The sequence below is a fragment of the Phoca vitulina genome, unplaced genomic scaffold, assembly GCF_004348235.1.
Source record: "Phoca vitulina isolate PV1807 unplaced genomic scaffold, GSC_HSeal_1.0 scaffold4, whole genome shotgun sequence".
NCBI classification, from domain to species: Eukaryota; Metazoa; Chordata; class Mammalia; order Carnivora; family Phocidae; genus Phoca; species Phoca vitulina.
Genome location: NW_022589707.1, coordinates 14,793,511 through 14,810,227, shown reverse-complemented (window position 1 = coordinate 14,810,227; position 16,717 = coordinate 14,793,511). Strand labels below are relative to the sequence as shown.

The 16,717-nt window shown below is 40.4% G+C and overlaps 1 long non-coding RNA gene across 8 annotated transcripts in view; it reads right to left on the bottom strand.

The window, feature by feature from the left end:
- The window catches only part of LOC116630770, a 212,547-nt gene that overhangs the window by 58,441 nt on the left and 137,389 nt on the right, over window positions 1-16,717 (bottom strand). For 7 of the 8 annotated variants that reach the window (XR_004299007.1, XR_004299001.1, XR_004299004.1 and 4 more), the window contains one exon: window positions 3,643-4,076. This is a non-coding gene — a long non-coding RNA (uncharacterized LOC116630770). Of the gene's footprint in view, window positions 1-568; window positions 3,365-3,642; window positions 4,077-16,717 lie in introns of those variants that run through there. The other variant, XR_004299008.1, reaches the window with a different exon arrangement.

Genomic DNA, 16,717 nt, shown 5'->3' with positions numbered 1-16,717 from the left:
TCCTCCCCCTGCTCACGCTTTCTCTCTCTCTCAAATAAACAAACAAATAAACAAAATCTTTAAAAAAAAAAAAGATGTCTATTACAGAATGAACACCTTTTCTCATAAGGCTTTCAACTGGCTGAGAATTTATTTCAGAAATAAATTCCAATCTCCTCATCCTTAAAATAGAAAAGGTTTTTTTCAGGGCTTTCATTTCCAAAATTCTATTATTATATAAGCCCCTTTATAAGTCATGTGTACAACAATTCGCATTTTTTCCATCAAATTTTATTATAACCCCTACTATGGGCCCTAGCAATACCACATGGGCCTCTTGTTAGAGCACCTGTCAGGATGTAGCGTTACCTCTGCATAGGTCATTTATCCCACTCAACTGTGTCCTCCTGGAGGGCCAGGCCCATGGCATGCTCACTTTGGAATCTGCAGTCCTTACTCCTGGAACGTAATAGGTGCCTCAGTAGATGTTTATATGAATTAATGACTCAGGTCAGTTATTTGATCCTAAGTCTGTTCATCAGACCTAATTACTGGCTCCTTCCTATCCTCAAAGGACAGAGGATTTCTACCACAGGGGGTAAAAAAAAAAAAAAAAAAAAAAAAGGATGGAAGGCTCTTACGGCAACAGCAAACAAAAACTTCTAAGTGCATCTTTGGCAAAGATAGCATTGCTATAGTAGCAGTTTAAATTCTTCCCACCTGATGTGGTACTTTCAGGAGGCAAAATTCATTGGCATGTCTGCGTGTCCTTTGCTGTGTGCCTTAAAATATTAATCACATTACTTAAGAGTCACACTTTATAGATCTGCTTCATTCAATTCATTTATTTAGTTCCCCTGAAATAAATACAAGACGGGTAGAACCAAATTAGTTTTAAATCACACCTTAGAAATGATAGCTACCGAAGCACCCTGTTGAGTATCTACAATTACTACATGAAGATGAAAAGACCTGCCTGTTCAGCACGGCGTACCCTTCAGTGACTGGGAAATGATCTACTTCTCATTACCCTCCAATCATGCAGACTGACGTCAGTGTCTCCAGAACCTACACACTGCTCTTCCCAGATTCAACAACATAAGCACATCTACGAGAAAGCTCATTATAAGTTGATGACAAATTGGAAAAAAAAAAAACTTTCAATAAAATTAGAGGCATGACTCTCACATTTGGGCTTTCCAAACATTAAGGGCTTAAGAGATACCACGTTTCCTTGTCACAGAAGGTACTAAAACCCAGCGTATTCTGGAAAGTCCAAATCTACTGCCTGGGCAAGCTAAATAGAGTGTGTCAGGACTGAATCTTTTTATACGACTGTTGACACTTTGCTTAAGTACATAAAAACTGAAAACGGAAACAACCAAAGATTTTAGAATTTTTCAGTTATAATAAAGCTTTTATCAAAAACAAAATATTACTTCATATTCTCTTAAATATTTCTGAAAGCACATATTCCTTCTCTTTAAAGAGGTGGAAACTGAGGCAAGAAAGCTCAATCAGTTGTTAGAGCACTCTACATTTCAAAAGCAATGAAAAGCCATGACCCCAAATTAAATTCTCCAATAACCTATTCTTATGAGAAAGGGGCTAAAAGGCTTATTGCTTAACTAAAGGATAAACAATGTGAACTATTTCAATGACTGGTCCAGTAAGCCTTAGTGAGCATTGACTAATATGGACATGGGTTAACACCCTTGTCCACAGTTTCCCTTGCAATGACATGTGTATATCATAATTAACAGGTAGCCTTGATTTTGGTAAGAACAGTATTTCTGTACATCCCCACTGGATAGTTACATGCTGCCATCTTCTGATGATGCCCAGTGGAGTGTAAAAATTTTTTCATGAAAAAGTAAAATCAGTAAAACTAAAATCCCCACTTTTCCTGCCAGTAGTGTCCTCAGGAACAAGAAGAGGAAAGACACCAACACAGAGATTACAACACTCTCAAACATAATTCAAGCAGAATTCTAAATGGATAAGCACGTTATAAACTTTTTTTTTTTTTGCAAGTGCCTTGCATGCTTATGTTACTATTCATTCTGAGATAGATCATCAATGACCTTCTGGGTCACTGACTAGGGAGAAAGCTGACTATAAAAAAGAGTGGGAGAAAAAATAAAGGGGGGAGTGCTTCCTTCCACCCCAGGCCCCCTACTGCCTTGAATGAAAGAAGACAGATGGCAGCCCACCTTCCCCTTTAATTAGGAGGGGCAGCTCAGAAGGGGACAGCCCTGTTCACTTGGCACCATCTTTTAACAAACCGTTTCGATGGTAATGCTCTGCTCATTCAGCCTTGTTTCAAACTGTTCTCAATCTTTAATTTACAAACCAAATCTCGGTAAATTTAACTGTGATTAAACTATAGCTCTGAGCACAATACTGTATATAAAGAAGGTATTTAAAGAAGTTTGCTGAATTAATAATTCACAGACATTCATATAAGGAGCCTGGAGTGTTTTAAATGAAAAACAGACACCCCAAGACCTACCACCACCACCACTTTGAGATAAAACGTGAATTCCCAGGGCACAGAAGCCCTAACTTAAATTCATAGTATTCCACACTAGATTTAGAAATCTCTGTTCCTGGTGCCACACCATACATAGTTCCATTGCCCCCTTTACCTTCTAAGTGTTACTGTTTGAGTTGAGAAAAGTCAAGAAAACTCTACAGTAAAAACAGTCCATTTTATAAGGAAGGATAATCTAGTTACAAACTGCAAACTACTCTGCATTTCCATTTGTACTGCATTTTCAAAACCACAGAACTTGGGATTAAAAATGCACTGAGCCACGCAACCGCTCCGGAGCTAGGATCAGGTAAAACGCAAACAGACAAAAATGGAAGAGAGGGGTCAAATGTCAGAATTCGGCTGGTGTCCTAAAGTCTTCTGCAGAGGTGATGATGCCTCTGAAGTACTTTCTGAAAGCCCCACATTTTCTATAAATCTAAAGCCCCAAATTTTCTATAAATCATGACCCTTTCTAACATGAAGGAAAACTTCAGTTTCTGTTGACAACTTTAGGTCTTTATACATTGTTATCCCATTCTTACAAGAAGTCTGGTTTTGTTTTGTTTTTTTTCAACATCATTAAATAATTTGTATTCCTCAGACCCTTTCCATTTCCTGACAGGTTTTTAAATTACAGCCTCTTGTCCAGGCACCATTCCTGCCCAGTGTCTGCAGTTCCCCCAGGGGGACTCTCCGTTTTCACGTGTGTCTCGTACATGCACCCTTTCTGCTTCCCAACGGAAATAAGGACAGTGAGCTGGGGCTGTTTTGCTCGATGTGCTCCTGGCTGCACCATGGAGAAAGCTTTGCCTGTGTCATTGTCACTTAATTAGTGGCAAAGTTCTTGGACTGTTTAAAAAAAAAAAAAAAAGAACTTTTTGTTTTCTAATTGATAATAAATTTCAATCTCTTGCTATCTCCAACAAGCAAGCCAGCACGGCACTAGGTACAGGAAGAGAGACAGAAAAGATAAAAGAAGCAATTAGCTATTTAACAAACTTCATATCCTACTTCCCAATGAAGGGGAAAAAACCCTGGCATTTGCCAGATACTGAGTGTCTAATATAATGTTAGCAAGAGAAAACACGTAGGAGCGATTGGCTAACAAAGAAACAAACAAAACTTACTTTGTTTTCCAGCACAGTGAGCAGGTCGGGAATGAGATGAGGGTAATTCCTTCCTCGGGGCCCCTGCTTTCACTTTGAAAGCTGTGTTTATGCTTACATCCAGATCTGCTGTGGCACTCCAAAATGCCTGCACTTCGCAGGACGCCCCGAGTTCACAGTTCATCTCAGAAGCCCCGAGGACCAGGAGTCCCCAGCACAGATGGCGGCGACCTCTGGGCACCACGTGGCATCACTGCTGTTGTGAGCAGACACACGCCCGGGACACCCACTTGTTACCTCAGGAACCAGGCCATCAGCAGATAACTGCTCAGATGAGCGTCCAGAGTCTCCAGCCTCGAGCATGCTCAGGTTCAAGGTTGGAAAATGCACGGAGACGAGAACCACGCAGTCAGCAGTATTCTGCGCCATTAACTTTCTGGTACTCAAACGCCTGTCTGAAGAAGAGTGAAAGGTACACAGTTACAAGGAATATTTTACTCGTGATTGGGATTGGCAGTTACTGTGTACTGGGTCACATCTTGCTCTTTAAAATTGCATTTAAAAATCCCTAGAACAGGATTATTTTCATTTCCTCTGTGAAAACAATAGAAAACCAACAGAAAATAAAAACAGGGGAAAAGTATAATTCTGCTTAAAAATGTAACCCTTAATCTCATCTGCTTAATTTTTTAAAACCCCAAAAGTAAAACAAACAAACAGAAAGCATATAAATTCGGTTTGTTTTGAAAAATTACTTCATCCACGTACTGTCCAGCTCATAAAAACAAACCTCCTTCCAGCAAAACGGGACACTTTGACCTTGTTTACTGCAGTGTTTTGAAACCGCCGACTTGTAACTCCTGACATCACCGGACATGCATTAGCACCTTTACTGCTGTTGGCTGCACATGGGGCGACCCTGATGGTCTCCCATCACCCCCTGGTTGAACAGACCCTCCCCAGAACAGTAAGGATACTGGCCTTAGCATTAAACCCCCGGAACTCACATGAGATCTTTCGTAAGTGTCCTTCTCTGGTCACTTTTATAAAAAAACAAAAGCATCGAACATCTGATACTTTTTAAAGTCCCAGCATCCAGGACCTAGCACGGATCATTCTTCCTTCTGACCCTCTGCCTGCCCAAGAAAAGAGCTTCCTCTCTCACCAATCACCATATTGGCAAGAATTTCTGCCACAGAGCTTTATGAATAGAAGATCCCAACCTACTGTCTCCCAACAGAAAATTCCCACAAGCTTTCCTAGAGGATAATTAATTTTGCTAAATTTTAGAGTTTCAAAGAGTACTGCATTTTAAATCTTGACAAAGTCATATTATTCCATTTTTTTTTTAATTTTATGGAATATGCTCTTGGTGTCATATCTGAGGGCTGCATTTTGAAAGAAATCATTTTCTCCTGTAAGTCTGACACATTCCCTTCCATGGTCCTCAACTCTTATTCTAGATATATCCGAATCAAACCAAAGGATAGTTGTTAATCCCTGGAGTAAGTCACCATTAAATTTTGGGGGAACATCTCCCATAATCCACCTCTTCAAATAAAACTAAATTCTGGTCCTACAATGGCAGTGCAATTTTACAGAGAAGTAACTAAACACCCAAGTTTAACCTACCTGAAATCAATCATAATAATTATATTCTTGTTCTTTTCCTGAAACAACTTAACAAAACACCAAGTCCTCAAACTCGAGTCACCAAGAAATAAGGAACACGAAAAATACATATTTGAGCAATTATGGCCCTTGTTTGTCAGAGAGAAGCAGAAAAGAAAAACATCCAGAGTTAATAAAATTAATTAACTCTAGCTAAAGGACTACTTAAAAGCGCCTCCAAATGTCATGCTGTTACTATGACAACTTCAAAACTGCTTTGAGAAAATGTGAAGGATTTTAAGATCCATGATAAAACAAGTGTCATCCAGGCTGCGAGAAATTACTTTCATTTACAAGAGGCAGCAGAAAGGCTAAATGGCCATTTACAATTCTGAAATATCAGATCGTTCGTTACCTTCTGAGAGATGCTGCACTCTTCATTCAGATCATGAAAAGAGTAATAAGTAAATGAACAGCTCTCTCAGTCATCGGAACCATTTTGATTTCAGTCCTGCAACTCTACCACTCCCATGGTCTATCTAGTTGCTATATTATTTTTATAATGAAAGCAAAGTCTGATTCAATCTGAAAGGGAGGGGACAAAAAAATCCCTAACTGTCTCTTGTTTCCAAGTACAAATAGGCAGGCACACACTCACTCCGATTTTTTAGATGTCAATAATGAAACAGAAAAAGAAAACAGCATTTTTTTTCCCCTTAAAATTCCTGCTTTTAGGTATTTAGACTGATTTACATTTTACGTAATCTTGATGGCTCAATCAGGAAGTAAAAATTTTAAGTGCGTGTGTTACAGACGGGAGGAATCATGTGACCCACAGCAAAGAAAATTATGCAGCAGACGAGCACACTAAGAAAAATAAGCTTATAACAGGGTTTTAAAAATACTGTCTTTCGGATTCATTGAATCGTGAATATATTATGGCTTTTGAGAAACAATAATTTGTTTGGAAGCCTTGGAAATAAGCCCTCAGGACATTTTTAAAAAATATTAGGAGATCAAAGCAATTCGCAGTAAGAAGTGAAAGTTTAATTAATAAAGGAACAGCTTCTGTGAAGATCATATCCATCCAAGGTTTATTTTAAGGGTGATATTTCAACGTTATTTGAAGATCAGGCAATACATAATTGTAATCAAACAAAACATCAGTTGCAGCTATGTATAAATACTTATGCTTTATTTAATGTATAGTGCTGTGTGTTCCTGGAGCACAAAGGAGAAAATTATTTAGATTTATCCAGCTCCACCCAAGTTCTACAGATTTCAGTGGTCACTGTATTTTATTACAGCAAATACGTTCTCAAGAGGAAAATGTCAATGCATTGATATTTTTATCTGCAGATCTAAACTAGTAAAAGATCATCATTAAACACTATCTGAATTATCCTTTGTGTTAAATAAATTATGCTGCAGACATCAGACCATGTTCACTTGCTCTGGAAATCAAAAAGTAGGAGATGAATGTTAAAACATTCATGACTGTGATGGGTTGACGGATAGATGACTTACTGTTATACAAAAACTACCTACGACCTATCCTCTGTGCTACTTCTCTAAAATAGAGTATGTTAATGTAAAGATATTTGAAATTGGAGAGATTTGGTCTGTGGTTGTCTGTTTTTCAATGCAACTTCTGTTACTGATACTTTAACAAGTAAATTATTAATGCCCATAATAAACAACATGGTTCAGAGTAGGTATTTGTATCTCTTAGATATTACTTGTATCACTTGAATGTTTCACAATTTTCAAAATGCTTTTCATATTTCTATTTCAGCTTTTTAGAAAAATGTATACCACAGCTCTGGGCAAATGACAGGACAAGGTCTGGGTACTTCTTGATTACTAGCTCACGTTGATTTCTTTAATTCTTAAACATAAGGGGTAGCTGGGCAAAAGAAGAAATTATTAGGAAAAACAGAAGTCTTCCAGAAGGGAAGCTTGAGGCAGATTAGGAACAGTTAGGAAAAGTAAGAAGCACAAATTCTCCAAGGCAGAGTATTAAATGACATGGGGATCACCTTACTGAACTTGCTATCATAGTGGTTGGCTGAATTAAGGAAAGAAGAATTGGTTACCAAGAAATATCCCCCAACAAATTCACAGCACAGACTAGCTCTGCCACTTGCCTAGACCATGGCTTATTGAGAATAAACCTCAGGGAATATACATTTCAACTCCCCAATTCCCAATAAGTCAGGAAATTAGAGAAGTTAAGAGACTTTCTTATGTGGCACAAACTGGCCGCGGAAACTGGACCCAAGATTTCTGACTTTCCTAGGCTAGCGTTCTTTTTCACTATGTGCTGCCTTCCATCTATAACCCGAGGTTCAAGTAAGTCTCCAATGAGCAGAGCCCTGGTTGCTTATCTCAGTGGTGAAGAAAGACTGAAAGGGGCTCACTCGGGACCACTCAGTCCCTAACTCACAGGCCCCCTGACCCTTGTTACTGCTATCTCGGTCCTCCACCAGCCTGTGCTGAGCATCATACTTCCTGAGCTAGGAGGAGACAGGGCAAATCCTGGGCTGAGGGGTAAAGCTCTGAGAGCTGGTACCAGCTCCTCTTCCTGGCTCCTCCCTTCCACACATATATCACAGCCTCCTCATCTTTTTTCCAGTGGGAAAATCAAGACACTAGAATAAGAAAAAGCACTTGTTTGGGTTCACATCTCAGCTTCACTGGGATTTTGGACACACGTGAATAAGAGAATATTCTAGAAAAACTAAAATTAGCTCCTACTTTATAACCTTCACCAAAATTAATTCTGTGAAGATTAAAGAGTTAAATGTAAACAGGGGTGTGGGGGGGAGAGAATACAATCAGAAGGAAACATTTCTGACTTAGAGATAGGAAAGGAATTAATGAAAAAAGTAACAAAAGGCTACATAATGGGAATCAAGCTGACTACATTGTTCTGTACAATACATGTCCTGTGTGTCCAAACAGCAGCTGAAGTGAAAGGTAAAGAAGAAATGGAATACTTCCGAAAGGGTAGTAAACTTTCTATCATTTATCAATGTGTAAGGTACAAGATATTAACAGACTAGGCACTCCAAAATATACAAGGCCAATTAACATGAAAAAGTGTTGAGTTTCACTAGCAAACATCAAGATTTTTTTTCAGCCATCAAATTCACAAAGATGGACAACAAAAAGAGTAACCTAGTGGAGTGAGATGAGCCCATCAGTTCAGGAAACCAACAGTATCTTTTTATAAGCCTTAAAACTGTTCTGACTCATAACAGGTCTATAAATACAACCTCAAGAAACAATCACAGATACACAGAAAGATAACTGTACAAGGACATACTTACAATGACCTAAAATTGCTATTAAATATCCAAAAGTGGAGGGGAGCATAAGACTAAGTGTTTAATGGAGAATACTTAATAACAAGATACGATGTTAGGTGAAAATGCTGGATATAAAGGTGTGTGTGATGAGTATGGTATCAGTGCTGCTAAGTAAGAAAGGAAAGGGGAGAGGGAGGGAGGCACAGACAAATGGGGAGTACAAAAGCTGATCTCAAAAAGATACTGGAAAAGAATAATTTGAAAAGCTGAAAAGGGGGCAGAGAATTTAGATTTTTCATTACTTCTTTATAATATTGAGATATTGAGATATGACGTTTTCTGAAACAAACCTTGTTTTGGGGGCACTTGGGTGGCTCAGTCCGTTAAGCGGCTGCCTTTGGCTCAGGTCATGATCCCAGGGTCCTGGGATCGAGCCCCATGTTGGGCTCCCTGCTCAGCGGGAAGTCTGCTTCTCCCTCTCCCTCTGCCTCTCTCCTCACTTGTACTCTCTCTATCTCTCTCAAATAAATAAAATCTTAAAAAAAAAACAAACTTTGTTTTTATAATTGGGAAAATGTTACTTAAACTAATGAACATCCTATAAATATTTTTCAGCCATATAAGATAATTAAAATATTTGCAAAGACCTTTTTAACAAGAGAATGCTTATACTTTTTTTTTAAGATTTATTTATTTATTTGAGAGCAAGAGAGCATGTGCATGGGGGGGGAGGGGCAGAGGGATAGAGAGAGAGGGAGAGAGGATCTCAAGCAGACCCCATGCTAAGTATGCAGCCCGATCCAACGACCCAGAGATCATGACCTGAGCCAAAACCAAGAGTTGGACGCTTAACCGACTGAGCCACCCAGGTGCCCTGAGAATGCTTATACTTTATTAAGTGCAAAAAAGAAATACAAAACAATATGATCTTAAAATATGCAAAAACTCACATTAAAAAGACAAGAAGAATATGCAACAAGATGTTAAAAAGGGTTGCCTTTCAGCAGTACTACTGTGTGTGATATTTTTTCCATACCTTACATGTTTTCTACCATTGTCATATATTCTTTTCAGGACAATAAATATATCATTATTATAGGACTGATAGATCAAGAAGATGTTACTATTAACAGTTAAATTTCAAAATACAGAAGGTCTATAATCACCAAAATCTGTCCTGTTCCTAAGGGATTTTTATCTTTTTCAATTTAAGAACCAGTGGTACACCCTTCAGAAAACAGGCGTTGGTGAGTGTGTAGGAGGTGGAAACAAAGCCCACTCCTTAGCTGTCAAGCTGTTTTCTCCCTGTAACAGCTCTGTGAGGGTCATACTGAAGCATGAGGATCTCAACAGCAGGACGTTATTAGGAAAATAGTGAAGAAGGTCAATGGGAGAGGGGTAGTAAGTGGCCAAAAGAGGAAGGCAGGAGTCCACAAAAACAACAGAAACATCAAGACCGAAGGTTCAAAAAATCATTAGATCCAAAATAATTTAAAGGGTCTTGAAGAGATACATGTGTATCTATGTTCATAGCAGCATTATTCACAAGAGCCAAAAGATGGAAGCTACCCCAGTGTCCACTGTTGAATGAATGGCTAAACAAATTGTGGTATATAAATACAAAGGAGCATTATTCAGCCCCCCAAAGTAAGGAAATTCTGACACACGCTTCAACAAGGTTGAACCGTGAGGCTGTTATGCTAAGTGAAATAAACCAGTCACAAAAGGACAAATACTGTATGAATCCATTTATATGAGGTACCTAGAGTGGTCAATCCACAGAGACGGGGGTTGGGGGGAGGGGAAAGGAGGAGTTGGTGTTTAATGCATATGGCGCTTCAGTCTTGCAAGATCAGAGGGCTCTGGAGATGGATGGTGGTGACAGCCGTTCAACAATGTGAATGTACTCAACGCCACCGACCTGTAGACTTCTAAATGGTGAAGACTGAATTTTACTGTATTTTACAATTAATACACACACACACACACACACGAAAGAAAGAAAGAAAGAAAGAAAGAAAGAAAGAAAGAAAGAAAGAAAGAAAGTCATTAGAATGAGAAGTCCTGAAAAAGGCTTCTGATTTTGTATGTCAACGGCACAGTATCAAAGTAAAATAGACCTTACTTCTGATAGTGGATTTTTAAGCATAATCACAGAAGTCAGCTCAGCAGCACAGAAGATCAAAACTGAAAGTAAGAAGGGACATCATGTGTAACTTGAAGAGAACATACCAGACCTCTCTGTGGTTTTTTGAGACCCTCTCATTATAGCCAGCTTGAAAAATTCCCCACAACTAGGAAAGAACCTGCAAGCCCAAGCAACATGATGATGTCTTCTCCTCAGCTAACAGGAAAGAACACAGCTGTGAGGGAAACTCTGAGTATCCTAGAAATGTACTCTATCCTTATTGCAAACTGTTATCACAGAACTGAAGAATCTGGGGGTTGAACAAAGGCCCTCAGGTAAAGCTATTCCAGGGACCCAGACACCCAGAGAGCTTGCCCAGGCTCACTCAGTAATGCTGGATTTAAAGACAAACCCCTCGAGCAGTTACGGTTTGCTTGTTATGTCTTTTTTTTTTTTTCAAAGATTTATTTCTTCATTTGAGAGAGAGAGAGAGAGAGAGGGAGGGGCAGAGGGAGAGGGAGAGAGAGAATCCCAAGCCGACTCCATGCTGAGCGTGGAGCCCGATGCAGGGCTCGATCTCATGACCCTGAGATCATGACCTGAGCTGAAACCAACTGTCAGATGGCGCCAACCAGGTGCCCCTGTTATGTCTTATTTTCTAAAGGGTACTTTATTAAAGCTAAGAAGAATAGCATAATTGGAATGCTCTTTCCGTAAGTAATTTTATTAAGTCTGTTCAAAAAATATTTTTTTATTTTTTTTAATTTTTAAAGTATTATTAACATATAATGTATTATTTGTTTTCAGGGGTACAGGTTTGTAATTCATCAGTCTTACACAATACACAGCACTCCCCACAACACATACCCTCCCCAGTGCCCATCACCCAGCCACTCCATCCCCTCCACCCCCCTCCACTCCAGCAACAAAAAATATTTATTGAGTACATAGTACATACTGTATACTGTATACGAGGCACTGGGCTAGGTGCTGGGTGGTGAGCAGGATGTCCTCACCCTTCCTGCATCAGACTAGCAATTATGATTTAAAGGAGGCATAGGGGGCTATTGGTACACACAGAGGGGGCTCCGATCTGGTCTACAGGAATGGAAATCTATAAGAAGTGACACTTTCAATAACAGACGTTATTATGTCATTGTAGCAAGCTTGATTGATTACTACTATGGGTCAGACAGTTTTAGGCACTTTCCATGAACAGATTAACTTTCACTACAGTCTTACAGAGCAGGATTTTAAAGGTAAGAAAACCGAGGCAGGGAGTGGTCACAGAACTATCCCACAGCTGGGTCAGACCCCACTGCGCACTTATTCAGAATCTGCTTTGAGGAGAACCCAATCTAAGACAAGAAAATGATGCAACTTAGATCAAAACATTCAGCAAAGAGGGGAGCTGCTCTGAGTAAGAGAAGTAGGGCAAACAGAGCAGGAGAACTACAGAGGGGAGAGGCTCGGGCTGGGAGGCAAGGACAGGAGAGTGGGGCAAGGGTGGAGGATCAGGAGCGGTAGGAAGCCTGTCATCAGGAACTTTGGAGGGTGGAGGGACTGAAATCCAGTGCGAGTTTTCATTAAGTTCTGCTGTGTGGGGTGGGACGTACTCTCTTCTCCGTCTCTGCCTGAATTCTAGTGCTTTGATGACTCCTTTATGCATGGGGTGAGAACACAATCCCCACAGAGGCCCCAGTTGATTTGGGGACAAGAGATTACAGAAATGGGTAAGAGTTCAGGTGGAGAAGTGACACGATGTGGATGCTTTTTAGAAGCATCACTCTGGATGCAGTCAGGGAGATGCATGCATGCGGAACGGGCTGGGGGAGACTAGCGACAGCAGGGAGAGGGGTGCTAATAAGGCAGTAACTGTGGTAGGTGATGAAAACCGGCAGGGACACACCTCAAACAAGCAGAGAGCTAGACCAGATTTGGTTTCTTTGTAGATTTGGAAGGGGAGGAGAGAAAAGGGTCAGTAAGTCACAGGTTTCAAGCCTGGGTAACTTGGATCAGTTTGGAATCTGCTGGATATGAGGTGCTAGCAACATATCAAAGTGGAGAGGTGCCTGGGTGGCTCAGTTGGTTAAGCATCTGCCTTCAGTTCAGGTCATGATCCCAGGGTCCTGGGATCAAGCCCCCCATCGGGCTCCCTGCTCCAAAGGGAGTCTGCTTCTCCCTCTCCCTCTGCCCCTCCCCCTGATCATGCTCACTCTCTCTCTCAAGTAAATAAATAAAATCTTTATTAAAAAAAAGATATCAACGTGGAAATGTCCAGTTGGCATCTGAATACAAAGCATGGAGCTTGGAGATGGAGAGGAAGAACCTGCAAAGAAGAATGAGGAGAACAAGCCGAAGGGGCAGGGCAGGGTCTAGGAGGCCAGAGGAGAGGACATCACTGCTGTGAGGTCATGCATGGAAGCTAAGAATCCAGACATACCCGATCCATGTGGCAACAGCAGGATAGGAAGGCGACCACTGGCTTTGGCCAGAGAGTATCAGTTTGGTCACAGGTACAAAAGCCAGCCTGGAGTAGCCCGAGGAGGGGGCAGGAATGAGGAAGTGGAGGCAACAAATATGGGCAATTCTTCCAAGGAGTCTGGCCCTGGCAGAAGTGAATGGAGGGGGGACCAAAAGGCAAGGCAACACTGAAGGTCTGTGTGTGTGTGTGTATGTGTGCATGTGTGCGTGCGCGCACATTTAGTTAGTAAGCCATGCATAGGTTTAAATCCTCATCAGGAGAAGCAAATGGCAGGTATCAAGTCAGAGAGAACATCTCTGAGAAGGTGAGGGAGGCTGGGGCTGGGATCCAGGGCCATGGGCCTGAGGAAGGACTCCTCTTCCACGTTCTGCTGGCTGAACAAGCAGAACAAGGCAGGCACAGATGAAGTGTATGGACGGGGCAAGAACCTGAGTGAGCTCGCCTCCGGCTTCTTTTTCCTCTGTGACACGTAATTGCAGCTACAAGGAGGAAAGGGAGTGGGGTGAAGGAGTAAACAAGTAGTGTGTGCAGGAGCTGCTGGGGGATGAGAGAGGGCTGGGATGGCAGGGAGGAAAGGTGACTTCATAGAATGCCTTTCTCCCATATGTCAAATCAGGCTTTGTGCATAGGTACTCTGTGCACCCGTGGCATTTACCAAACAACACCGAGAACATAAACAAAAACTCAAAGACTTTGAGCAGACATCATGAGAAGTCTCATCTTCAATATTGTCAGATCCAGTAAGTCAGCTGTAATAATATCAATTTTCCTCAGGCCTTAACCACATATGTATGACAAAGACAAATACTTCACATAGATTATGATGGCCATCCTGTGACAATGTGTAGAAAGCTCATACTTCATTCTATGGGCAAACCTGGTTTGTATGAGTAACCAAAACATCTTATTTCACCTGGAATTACATCATCGACAGTGCATTAGCAACCTTCGCGTTAGGCCTGACCTGGATTTTGCTTTTGGGTATGTGCACACAGGATTATAGTGAGGGTCAGACACTTCCCTCCTTCCAAAGTCGCGTGGAGAAGACGAGTGGGCAAAAAGGCCTGTTGCAGCCACTTCTCCCAGACTCAGCTCTAGTTCCGGCTCTGGCCAGGAAATCGCTAGAGAAAGCAAAAATGGGCCAGGAGCTGAGTACAACTGTACAAGTCCAAACACAGGCTAGAGAAGGTGGTAGGTATTTCGAGTGAGTGGATTTTTTTACTTGAGTTAACTAAGCAAAGCAGGAGAGGAAGACATGAGCTTAAAATTTAAGAATATCTTTCCTTGTAAAATCTTTTTACAGAGACAAAAGCAATTCTAGTAATTAGCATGAAGTGCCTCTTGTATTTTCGGGCATATATCTCCCACGGAGCTCAAAAGAAAATCCTTTAGTTCTACACTCTTTTGCGGGAGAATGGGAATTAAAAGTAAAATCTGACCAATTCAACCAACCAGGAAGTCTCCTGTGAATAGCGAGACACCTGAATCATAGGATAGTGTAATATACTTTTGCTTTCTGGTTTTTCTCTCTAAAAAAATTTCCTATTTGCGTATGTTTTTATTATGAAAGTAATACAATGTTACTACTGGCCAAAAGTTACATAGTGCTTACTATGACCCAGCACAGCTCTAAACCTTCAAACACTCTTTTTCTCCGGGTTTTAGGACAAAGCACAGAGGTGTAAGTCCTTTGCCTGTTAGGGACTAGGAGAGCTGGTGTCCCAACCCGGACAGGCCAGCATCAGAGTCCTGTGCTCAACCACTGCACTACAGTGCCATACCATAAAAACACGAAGTTAAAATTGTAAAATTCAGGGTGTCAAAAAGAGATTATCACCATTTATTTTACCTTTCTAATAGAATAACTGGTATGTTTCCTATTCATCCTTTGGTTTTCAAATTAAGGAATCTTTTAAAAGAAAATAGTTTTTTACTATATTCAAGCAAAAATACTATGTAAAACTGTTTACCAAAAACCTTTCCAAGTAGAGATTCTACTCATACGCAAGATTTGTTTCAAGTCAGCATATCTATTTTTGCATACAATGTGCACAACTTATTAAAACAAATTTTTCTTCACAAGCTTCTTTACATTATGAGAAATTTCCTTTTTAAGAGTAATATTTTTTGGGGGCACCTGGGTGGCTCAGTCGGTTAAGCATCTGCCTTCAGCTCAGGTCATGACTCCAGAGTCCTGGGATCGAGCCCCACATCGGGTTCCCTGCTCAGTGGGGAATCTGCTTCTCCCTCTCCTTCTGCTCCTCCCCCGGCTCATGCTCTCACTCTCTCTCTAATAAAATATTTTTTTTTTAAAGTAATATTTTTTAGTCTGACCCACACTTAATTATAATGAGTTCCAAATCAGTCATGTTGAATCCATGCATATCCAGTTTTCAAATAAGAACGATTACTGTTTAGTTCTCTGTGAAGTTGCCTGCAGGCTGAGGCTGGATCTCACACATTTGATGGTATTATTTCTTTGCCGATAAGAGCACTATATTTAATGTGGGAACGCTGGAACTTCAGCCTCAGCTGGGTTAGCAAGCAAAAAAAATGGCCCCCATATAGCATCTGTCATTTTGACATTTTGACGCAAATGTTCCATTAAATAGAAGTCCAAGATGGCCAGCCACTTGACGCTTATTAAAGTTGACCAATATGAACTCATTTCCTAGACTTAAGTGCATGCCACGTGTGGTCTAAACAAACATTCTTCAGTTTCCTCTGAAATAGACCAACACATATATGGACAACTGACTTCAACAAAGGTGCTAAAACAATTCAATGAGTAAAGGAAATTTCTTCTCAACAAATCATACTAGAACTGGGGAAACATGAAAAAAAAAAATGAACCTTCACCTCTACCTTACCCAATACACAAAAATTAATCTGTGATGGTTCATAGACCAAAGCACAAAAGTTTAAAATATAAGGTCTCTACAAGAAAACACAGCAGGATATCTTCACAACCTTGGGAAGGCAGATTACTTAGAAGACAATAAGTACTGATAATATAGGGGGAAACTTTGGTTAATTATGTGACTTCAGAATTAAAATCATCTGCTCATCAGGGGCAGCTTGGGTAGCTACTTGGGCAGCTCAGTTGGTTAAGCATCCGACTCTTGATTTTGGCTCAGGTCAGGATCTCAGGGTCCTGGGATCAAGCCCTGCATTGGGCTCCCTGCTCAGCAGGGAGTCTGCTTCTCTCCCTCTGCCCCTCCCCCATGCTCTCGCTCTCTCTCTTTCTTAAATAGATAAATCTTAAAAAAAAAAAATCTTCTGCTCATCAAAAGACATTTTTAAGAAAATGAAAGGTAAGCCACAGACTGGAAGAATATATCTGCATCACAATTTTCTGAGATATCTGTATCTATATAGATACAAAGATCGCCATATATATAAATCTCTTATGAATCAGTAACAATAAGACAAACAGTGAGTATAAAAATGACCCCCTCAAAAATTAAAAATGGGTAAAATATGAAACAGATACTCCAAAAAGGAAGATCTACAAATGTCCAATAAGAACATGTTAGTCATCAAGGAAATATAAATTAAAAA